At 41.1% G+C, this 9,708-nt stretch overlaps 1 protein-coding gene across 1 annotated transcript in view; it reads right to left on the bottom strand.

Annotated features, from left to right (window-relative positions):
• Ofcc1 (orofacial cleft 1 candidate 1) overlaps positions 1-3,448 on the bottom strand; it is a 539,007-nt gene extending 535,559 nt beyond the window's left edge. The window contains exon 1 of the mRNA XM_010623072.2: positions 3,373-3,448. The gene's annotated coding sequence lies outside the window, so the exon portion shown is untranslated. The remainder of the gene's footprint in view (positions 1-3,372) is intronic.
• Between the last annotated feature and the right edge of the window lie 6,260 nt (positions 3,449-9,708).

Raw genomic sequence — 9,708 nt, 5'->3', positions numbered from 1 at the left:
GTCCTGAGTTTGATCCCTGGTACTACAAAAAAAAAAAAAAAAAGATTCTCCTAATCAAAGGGGAAAAAATCATAATGCATCATACTTAGCTTGCTAAAACATATTTACACTGTGAATATGATCTTTCAAGGTCATAAATTCCCTGAGGCTAGTGACTATGGCATGGATATCTTTTGTGGTCTCTATTAAGCAAGCTTACTGAGCATATAACTAGGCTTTTGAAACATACTTTTTCAATCGGATTAAATGTTTCAGCAACAGATTAAGACTAAAAATTATCAAGATTGAGACTCAGTCTTGTATATACAGATAGCAGCCTTTTCTACCTACCTATCCACCTGCTGTGATTCGAACATGGCCTGTCCCCTCCAAAACTTATGTTAGAATTGAAGGACTGAGGGTGTGGCTGCCTAACATGCACAAGCCCTGAGTTCCACCCCTAGCACCACAAAAAGAGAAAAGAAAAACTTTGGTTGCCATTGTGGTGCCATTGGGAGCCAGGTCAAGATTCAAAATTTCTTCATTACTCGGGTAAAATAATCCATCTAAAATGAGGCCTACTTAAAATTTTTCTGAACGAAAAAACTAGTTGACTCAAGAAAGCACTGATCAGCTACTGAAGAAAGTGAGAGGACTGTTTTCCAAGTACACATTTTTGTGCTTTTAAATTTTATTCCATGTGAACAAATTGCTAATTAAAAACTAAATTAAATGATACATTATTTTCAGTACAGTTTCAATGAACCAATGGGAATAACACTGGAGATGACAAATTTTTCTACTGCCATTGTCCTTGAGGATGGTCAATAAAATGATAATTTAGAAAATTTTTCCTTAGAGATTAGAAAAATTATAGAAATGGTACAGGTGATTGCATAATGTGCAATGCTATTCCAAAATAATTCTTGCCTCTCCCTTCTGTCTGACAGATTTACTTCTCTTTCTTCCTGCAGTTATTTCTAGTTCGAGTTCATAAAAGAAAGAAAAATTTCAGGCTTGGCTTTAGCGGTCTCTGGTTCTCCTAACTCTGACCCCGACGCTTTCTTGTCAAATATGAAAGTGACATTGCAGAGTTGGTGAAATACCCTAAAATCCCTGTGGCCTTTACCAAAGCCCCTTATGCTGGTCGTGCCTGGAATGGAGCTGTGCACGGTGAGCCTGAACTGTGGGCTGAGCCCCACTCCATGCCACTTCCCACTTCATGCCTGTGTCCCCCCTAGATCTGTTCACCTATTATCCAGTGAAGAAGGCAACAGTGATGGCAAGAGAGTCAGCTCACAAGCACTTAGGGAAATGGCACATCAAGATGGTAGCCTTTTCTACATATCCAACTGCTGTGATTCGAACATGGCCTGTCCCCTCCAAAACTCATGTTGGAACTTAAGAGCTGAGGGTGTGGCTGCCTAACATGCACAAGCCCTGAGTTCTATCCTTAGCACCACAAAAACAAAAAAGAAAAAATTTGGTTGCCACTGTAGCACCACTGGAAGCCAGAATCTTTATGAAGTGACTGGCTCCTTAACAGGGAACAATGCCTTTCTTCTGTGAGGGAATATTTATTCCTATGGAACTAGGTTAGTTACCACAAGAGTGGTTGCAATACAGCTGGCTGTCTCTCATGTACTGGCTCTTTCACATGCTCCCACTTGCCTCTCTGTTTTCTGCCATGAATTGAAGCACCACAAAACCCTCACTGGTACCACGCTCTTGGACTTCCCAGCCTCCAGAAGTTTAAGCCAAAATAAATTTCTCTCCTGACAAATTACCAAGTCTCTGGTTTTCTGGTAGAGCAACAGAAATGGACAAAGACACTAGCCTTACTTTGCAAACTTACTTTGTCCAGAAACAAAAACACTCAAAACGGATGCTCTTTTTGATACAAGTATCAGAGAAGAGAAAGGGAGGGCTGCTTTTAAACAAGCATGTGAGTTTGGATTACATCGAGGTCAGCACCACAATCACAGAGTTGTTCATGAAAATGAAGAACTCTCCACACTCTATGGAACACCTATTAGCTGTCTGTTTCTCCCTCCTATCCCTGAGCAGCTCACACTCAGCCCATTTGTGATAACGTTCCCACTCGCAGGCCTGGAAACCATTAAAAACAGATGTCCAGACCAAGCTCCAGGCAGCTGGGGATGGAAGAACTTCGGTTGAGTCATAAACATGTCTCCATGCATGGAGGATACATTCCTTTCAGGTGTCTTTTTTGGTCTTCTCATAATGCCAAAGATATAACCTCCAAAGGACAAACTAAAGGCAGCTGTATTTGCACTTACTTTGGTTATTTTTTTTAAATTTGCTTGAACCGACTCTGAAATGTGACCTCTTATCTTTAGCTGCTGAGGTCTTCATAAAGATTACAGTGAGACCACACATTTGTATACTGAAACTAGAGATGGGGTTTGTGCATTATCCACCCTGGAAATGTCGGATCTTACTTTGTCTCGTCCCATGAAGGCTCTCTTATTAGGGAAAGGAAAAGGGAGGAAGAGTAACTATATTTAAAGCGAGTTTTATTTGTTTCCACTGTTACTGTGAATTGTTCCTCCGGAATTTGCAGTTTCTGAAATTATTTAAACCAAACCAATGTTTGTCCCAATTTTGGTCATGAACAAAATATGTCTGGTCTTATTTATACTGTCAGGACACAGAGGGAGGGTTCAGGAGTGAACAAAGGGTAGTCCCCAGAGCTCTCAGGGTGCCCAGGTCTTGGGCACGGTCACCGACGGCTCCTGAGGCCCCAGGAAGCAGCAGCCAGGCCAGCAGCAGCCGGGCCAGCACCAGCCCGGACCCCACCCTGCAGGCCAGGCAGGGACACAGCTCAGTCCCTCACTGCGGGACAAGAGGCGCAGGGGACTCTGTGCACCCTGGGACGGATGCAGGAGCTGTCCCGACCCCGCCACCGTGGGTCGCACCAAGCAGACAGGAAACCCCTAAACTTTAAATAATACAGTAACTTAAACGTACAAATTAAAATGAATAAAACAAACACAATAAAATCATAAAATAAAAACTGAACAATAAACTAAACACTAAATTTGATGTTTAAAATATAAGACGAATACAACGTAAAGGTTAAATAAATAAAAATTTTAAATAAAACAAAATGATACAATAGAAAATGAATAAAATAAAATGTAAAGGCCAAGAAGGTAAGAAAGAACCAAGAGGCTTGTCTGAGGCAGTGGTAAACCAGAAAAGGAGAAACTCCTGGAAATATTGAAATGGAGGAGGAGGAGGAACCTGAGGCCTTGTCTTGCTTCGAGAGTTTGTCGCTTTTGCCTTTGTCACCCACGCTGCTGGGTACCTCACGATGCGCACAGCCGCTGAGTTGTCGCGCCGAAATTCAACCCAGTAAAAACCACTGACCTTTTCACTTGAAACCTTCGCTTGGGGCAGCCCAGGCGTCGCGTGTGTGGAGTCCTGAGGGCAGAAGCGAACACCACAGGTGAGACCCGGGAAGTGGATTACGCATGCGCGGCCTCTTTCCCAAGGCGAGGCGTAGGGAAGAGCCAGCATCTGTGAATACGCATGCGCGGGCCGCCTCGGCGCTCTGACAAAATGGGTTTTAGGTCTAGAGTACTCGATTGGTTTGCTATGATGCTTAAATTCATTCACCATTATGCCTGAAAGGAAAATACACACACACACACACACACACACACACACACTGGGTGGATTGTCTAAATATTTTCGGAGAAAAACAGCATAAAAAATTGACAAATTTAAAATTAACAGGAACATTCTTAACTTAATAAAGAAAATGTAAGCAAATTAATACAAGTATCGTTTTTTAACATTGAAACATTAAAAAGTATAGCCTTTAAAATCCAAAAAAAAGGCATATATGATCTCTGTTATTCACCACGTACTGAAGAGCTTTACTAGAGTAGTAAGAGAGCAAAACAAGAAAAGATTCAGAAGAAATATGGATTTGAAATTTACCAGTATTTTTCTTCATAGTAAATCCCATCAAATCTACAATAAATGATGAGCATTAATGTTCAGCAAAATTGCTTAATACCAAATAACTACAAAAGTTCATTGCATTCCATTTGTGCAAGAGCAACAAATAATTATAAAGTACAATTCTAGAAGGATATTATTTACAGCAACCAAAATAATAGAGAAAATGATAAATTGAGTGGGAGAGCCCAAAGCTCTCAAAGAAGACCAGACACCCAAGAGAGTAACTGGCTGGATCGTAAGGTCAAAGTGGATGGTTTAATTTAAGATTTCAGAGAAGTGACCCCAGGAAATGGCAAGAATTCAGAGATGGTATAAAAAGGGGTGCTGGAGGGAAACAGGGGCACCAGCAACTTCATAGTTTCTGACCAAGTAGGCAGTGTTAGAAGTTGATTGTAAGAGAAGTAAAGAGTCTATAGAACTTATCAAGTGGTTTCAATGTTTTGGTTTAGATTAATTAATGTAGCATTTTGCTATAGCAAATAAAACATGTTTTGTTTGTACAGAAGCTCCTCAACTTATGATGAGGTTATAATTTGTGATCAGAAATAGGGTGAATGTTTATTTTTTTAATCTATTACAGTGAAAGACACATTGCCAAGAATTCAGCTCAATGCACTCCCCTCATTTCAAACAAGGTTATCCCATCATGCTTCCCACTTTCTAAAGCACTTCTGAAACTCCTCTTTTATGAGTGTCTTCAGTTACACTGACATGGCTGGCTCGATGTCCTGAACTAATTCGTAACATTTACCTTTCATGGTCATTTTGACTTTGAGGACAAGCCAGAAGTTGCACAGTGACAAATCCAATGAATAAGATGGGTGAAGACACACAATAATGTTTCTATTTAATAGAAATAGCTATAAACAGGGCCGGGATTTAGTTCAGTGGTGCAGCCACCTGCCTCACAAGCACAGGGAGTTCAATTCCCTGTACCAAAAAAAGAAAGAGAAAGAGCTGTAAACATTCTTAATTGATTCAGGGCGTCAAAGCAACTGCAAAAAGACATGAAAGCGGACTTCTAGAACTGCCTCAGAAAGTGGCAAAACAGTGCAAGAAACAAGCTTGAAAAAAGAGAAGAATAGTTTGAGGGGGTTTGATGGCAATGTCTTTTACTGTAATAACTTTTTTGCCTTAAACATTCACCATAGCTTTTTAGCCATCTTATAGGTATCAATAAACCCATCACTAACTGAAAATATCAGTCAAAATTGAGTTTAATCCCAGCTTGGTCACACAGCACCCTGTATAACATCAGTGGGTTCTCCCTTGACCCATGTGACTCCCTGGGAGTTGTGAGCCTACTGTTCCTGCCCAACATAGGGAGAAATGATCAGGCCTTATATTGGTAGCCTGGGAAAGGATCTCAGTTCAAAGTAGTATGACTTCTATGGAAGGTTTTTTCGCTTTCACACTGCAGTGTGAAATTATAAAATTGTAAGTTGAGCCATTGTAGATTGGAGCTGTATTTATTTTATTATAACTTAGGAGATGGCATACAGAATATATAGGAAAGGTTTAACTGCTGTGTGATAGTTAGGTTTTGGACTTTCCACTGAGTTTTGGAAGTTTCAGTCCATGCTCTGTTGGCTTCATTGCTTTGGGGCCTGTGGTAAGGCAGCACATCATGGTGGGGAGCTCATAGGACAGCAAAGTCGATCACCTAATGGCTAGATGTGAAACAGAAAGATGAGAGACCAAGGTCCCGCCTTCCCCTTTGAGGCCATGCCTCCAGTGACCTAAGACCTCCCGCTATGACCCATAAGCTCGGAGTAGCACCAAGCTGGAGCCAAGCCTGTTACACATAGGCTTCCAGCAGACATTCCAAACCCAAATTATACTTCGCCCCTTCCCAAGAGCAACTCCTAGATGCAACTCTCCGAGATGGAAAAATACCAGGAATACTTACTTTCAGAATTCACAGTTTTCCTAAGGAATAAATGTATCGGCTACAAACATGTGCATGCATGCATTGTGTGTGTGCATTTTGATAAAACATCTTGGTTCTGACTGTATGAAATTGCCACTTTTGTAGTCGAATAAGTCAATGTCAGCAGTTTCATATGACAGAATCTAATATTTTCTGGGTCTGCTGTATGAAAATGACTGACCAAGCTGCAAAGTTTGGTCTTAAAGATAAAGAGGATGGGCTGTTACAGACTACTGTGTGCTTTTACAGAGAAAACAAAAACAGGCACAGCTCTCTAAGTGCCAATTATATTTTGCTATTATTGCCAAGATGACACTATTAACTATGCTAGGAAGCTATAAAGTAAAATATTTTGCTAGTAACTTCTTCAGTCAAGTTGGGTTGATATTATCTCTTGACTAATGAATAAGGGTTTATTTGATTATCAAATGCAGTCGTGTATGAGTGTGGTTTCAATGCACATTGTATGCTGTACAATATCTAAATGGCACAGATTCTAATTCCAATGCTTTTATGTAGGCCTTGCTTTCCTATTAAAATTGGAAGTGTTAATTTGCCAGTAATCACTCCACTTTTCTCCTATCGCCTAGCTAAAAGGACAGGCCCTTACTGCATGGATAAAATGTAGTAATGCATTTAGTACTAGGCCATGATTTTAGACCTCCAGCTGTTTTACTGGTTGTGTAACTAAAAATAAGATAATGTTATGCTGGGTAACCACGGCTTTTGCAGGCATTCACATTTTACAAATCACTGCACAGTATGCAAACCATTATATTTTTTAAATGCTTAAATCCAGCCAAGGAGCCTAACACTTCCATTATTAAAGGAGAGCTTGCTAGACTGTGAAGCAGGATGGACCCTGGACAGGAGAGCTGGCGAGCTGCGTTCAGACCGACTGAGTAATTCCTCCACCATCCCCAGCCTCACAGCCCCGCTGGGAACAAGCATGCCAGGCCACCAGTGATGCGGAAAGGGATCCTGAGAGGTCGGTGGGTTGTTTTTGTTTTTTACTTTTATTTGATCTGTAAACCTTGCGTTTACCCAAATAATGCAAACCAGAGAACAGTATATCGAGCAAGAACAGTGGCAAGAAATAATATACTTCTCTAAACAAGCTTATATTAAAAAATACAGGGTCAGAGGAAAGAACTTTGCTGGTTCACATCATGCAAACACATAAAAGCCCTGTGATATTTATACTTCTGCGATCTAATCAGAAGCCCAAAGCATGCTGTCTTTAACTGAATATTTGTCTTGCATGAGAGCGTTGATAAATAAGTGGAGCTATCCTGAGCTGCATATTTACAATAGCATCTGCTTTCAGAAATACCAGTCATTCAGAACAAATGCTCCTGGAACATATTGCTCCACACTGACAAATACTGGCAAGGACAGAGTGAGGTTTTATACTATACCTGAAACTGCTTTCAAGGTTCTATGGGCTATTTATATATATATATTTTTTTTTAAAAAACTCTGTGATCATCTCTCATTTTCCAAATACTGCGCCCCATATCAACCCCAGGTTTGTGCAAAGACTTCAACAGTGTGTGGATATGTGGCCACAAAGTCAACCTTGGTTGAGGGAGACAGGATTTCCCTAAGATCCCCAAGGAAACAAAATAATTCAGATGTGAACCAGCACAAGCCAAATACATAGTACAATGTCAGTAACTAGAAGCACATAAATAGCCAAGCAATGTTAACTGACTCTTAGATCCCACTTTTAACTAGCTCACTTGTAATCCCAGAGTGAATCATGGAGAAGCTGAGGCTAGGGACAAACAAGAAGAAATGTTTTTTTGTCTGTAGCACTTGGCCATTAAAATTTGATCAAGGGGCGGAGGAGGAAGAGAAGCGGGGAGTGTGGATTTGACACACAGGACTCAGCAAACAGGAAGACGAATCAGACTTCTCCATGTGTGAGTTTTTAAGGCTCTGTGGGATTGGCAGGAGGTTGAGATTATTGATTCTGTAAGAAAAGGTGAAGCTTTTCCAAAGTTTAGATCAAAAATATAATGGTCTTGGGAATTCAGAAAAATTAAAATGTATAAAGCTGTCTTTCCTAACAAGTCCCTCAAGCTGTCAAGTTATAAAGACTAGAACTTCTCTCTGACTTTTACTTCCTAAACAGGCAATGTTGTCTTTTTTCAAGGATGCAAAACTCCATTAAGGCAAAACAGGCCTATGTCAAGCTAAACAGTATCTCCTAAGGGGACTAGGTCAGGACCTTCAGAGAGAGAGGGGAACTTAGAATCTACCTGATGCAAGCAGGAATCTGAGACACAGTGAAGTTAAATGTCTCTTAAGTCATCCAGCTAAGAAGCCATGAATTAAGCCAAGTCTTTTTGACCTTGAATGGTGTGTTTGAGATACTATTGTTAGACCATCTGTACATTCTGGTCTTTCTACTTCAAAAGGCCAATTAAGAATGAATGAAAGTAATTCTTTTAAAAATCATACCTATCCCTATCACAATGGACAGACTAAATCTCAGAAGGAAAAGTTGAGCAAGCCATGCCTTGGCATGGACAGCAAGCCCAAGGCCCAGAGCCCATCCCACAGACAAAGGCTGCAGCAGGAGCTCGAGGCCAGGCGTAGACAGAGCCCTTGCTCAGAACTCAAGGCAGCGAGCACAGCTCTTGATTTTGAGTCACTGCATCACTGAGTCACACCTTTGCTTTCAGCTGACTCTAGCTTCCTCTGTGGGGTGTGGTGAGGGGTACTCCCAACCCTAAACTGGAAATTTAGCCTCACTTTTTTTCTGTGGGAAATGGTAAGACCCAAAGGATTAGCTTTGGGATTTGGGTGTTTTTGCAAAGCTTTATTAGCTCTACCTCCTGGGCCCAACTTACAATATTACACTGTATACAATAAAGTTTGTGTTTTACTTTGTTTGGGGCTTTTGAATGTCCTAGGAAGCCCTGGGGCCTTAACCGTCATTTTCAAATAATGCCAAGTTCTTAAAATTGCCTTTCTAAACCATCTATATGTTCCAGGTAATTTGGTCCATACTATCCTAATTTCTAAGTGCACGACTTTTAGTTTCAAAAAAATTAAATAACAGACATATTGAATGAGATCATCCACGTGTGTTATGTCTAGATCTCTAGCGAGACCCAGTCGTGAGCAACACAGCTCCTGGGATTCGGTGCTCTCAACTTCCAGCTCTTTTTACTGGCTCATTGAAAGCAGGCTACATGTGCTCTCTGCCCCACCCCTGGTTATGCCACATCTCAACCTGATGATGACGTTAATTTATTTTGTTAGCCCTGTTGTTGGTGGAAAAACATTGCACAGGATTGAAGAAGGCCCAAAGTGCCTCCTCTTCTCCAGTGTAGCAGTTACTCAGCTGTAACCCTCTCTGGAAGATGCCACCATGTTGTGAGGCTTGAGAAAGCACGGCTGGGCAGAGCAGTGCACCTCTGCAGTCCCAGCCTGAGGAGGATCACAAGTTTGATGCCAGACTAGGTAACTTAATAAGGCCCTGGTTCAAAATGAAATAAAAGAGATTTAAGTGCAGCTCAGTGGTAGAGTGCTTGCTTAACATGCACCAGGCTCACAGTTCAATCCCCAGTACTGAAAACAAATAGCAGGATGACATCGCCTTCCTCTGCTATGTCACCCCAAAGTGTATGCTCTTTGGGAAGAGAAGCCTTTAACAAGAAAAGTCTTCAATACAAATAAAGCAGGCTCTTTCTTTCTTTGTGACTGTGCTCCAGTCATTAAGAAGCAGCATCACATTGAAAAGGTTGCAAACTGGGCTATCCCCAGCCCCTACCCTAGACTCTACCAAAAACCCA

This window comes from Fukomys damarensis, unplaced genomic scaffold (genome assembly GCF_012274545.1).
Source record: "Fukomys damarensis isolate Sample0158 unplaced genomic scaffold, DMR_v1.0_HiC HiC_scaffold_10, whole genome shotgun sequence".
NCBI lineage: Eukaryota > Metazoa > Chordata > Mammalia > Rodentia > Bathyergidae > Fukomys > Fukomys damarensis.
The sequence above is the reverse complement of the archived record's forward strand: the minus strand, read 5'-3'. Positions and strand labels throughout refer to the sequence as shown.